Source organism: Bison bison, unplaced genomic scaffold (assembly GCF_000754665.1).
Source record: "Bison bison bison isolate TAMUID 2011002044 unplaced genomic scaffold, Bison_UMD1.0 scf7180017864473, whole genome shotgun sequence".
NCBI lineage: Eukaryota > Metazoa > Chordata > Mammalia > Artiodactyla > Bovidae > Bison > Bison bison.
In genome coordinates this window covers 19,259,445-19,260,691 of record NW_011495034.1, presented here as the reverse complement: position 1 = coordinate 19,260,691, position 1,247 = coordinate 19,259,445, and the positions used below count along the sequence as shown (strand labels likewise).

General features: G+C 46.7%; 1 protein-coding gene across 1 annotated transcript in view; it reads left to right on the top strand.

The window, feature by feature from the left end:
• The window catches only part of LOC105004384 (liver carboxylesterase-like), a 32,118-nt gene that overhangs the window by 9,475 nt on the left and 21,396 nt on the right, over positions 1-1,247 (top strand). The window lies entirely within an intron of this gene.

Here is a 1,247-nt window from a genome sequence, read left to right as displayed (position 1 = left end):
GGAAAATTCTGAAAGAGATGGGAATACCAGACCACCAGACCTGTGTCTTGAGAAATTTGTATGCAGGTCAGGAAGCAATAGTTAGCACTGGACATGGAACAACAGACTGGTTCCAAGTAGGAAAAGGAGTACATCAAGGCTATATATTGCCACCGTGCTTATTTAACTTATATGCAGAGCACATCATGAGAAACGCTGGGCTGGATGAAGCACAAGCTGGAATCAAGATTGCTGGGAGAAATATCAATAAGCTCAGATATGCAGATGACACCACCCTTATGGCAGAAAGTGAAGAGGAACTAAAGAATCTCTTGAGGAAAGTGAAAGAGAAGAGTGAAAAAGTTGGCTTAAAGCTCAACTTTCAGAAAACTAAGATCATGGCATCCAGCCCCATCACTTTATGGCAAGTAGATGGGGAAACAGTGGAAACAGTGGCTGGCTTTATTTTGGGGGCTCCTAAATCACTGCAAATGGTGACTGCAGCCATGAAATTAAAAGACGCTTACTCCTTGGAAGGAAAGTTACGACAAACCTAGATAGCATATTGAAAAGCAGAGACATTACTTTGCCAACAAAGGTCTGTCTAGTCAAGGCTATGGTTTTTCCAGTGGTCATGTATGGATGTGAGAGATGGACTCTAAAGAAAGCTGAGCGCCGAAGAACTGATGCTTTTGAACTGTGGTGTTGGAGAAGACTCTTGAGTCCCTTGGACTGCAAGGAGATCCAACCAGTCCATCCTAAAGGAGATCAGTCCTGGGTGTTCACTGAAAGGACTGATGGTGAAGTTGAAACTCCAATATTTTGGCCACTTGATGCAAAGAACTGACTCATTTGAAAAGACCCTGATGCTGAGAAAGATAGAGGGCAGGCAGAGAAGGGGACAACAGAGGATGAGATGGTTGGATGGCATCACTGACTCAACGGACATGAGTTTGGGTAGACTCTGGGAGTTTGTGATGGACAGGGAGGCCTGGCTGAGAAGTCAATGGCAACATACTCCAGTACTTTTGCCTGGAAAATCCCATGGGCAGAGGAGCCTGGTAGGCTGCAGTCCATGGGGTCGCTAGGAGTCGGACATGACAGAGCGACTTCACTTTCATTTTTCACTTTCATGCAGTGGAGAAGGAAATGGCAACCCACTCCAGTGTTCTTGCCTGGAGAATCCCGGGGACGGGGGAGCCTGATGGCCTGCCATCTATGGGGTTGCACAGAGTCGGACATGACTGAAGCGACTCAGCAGCAGCAGC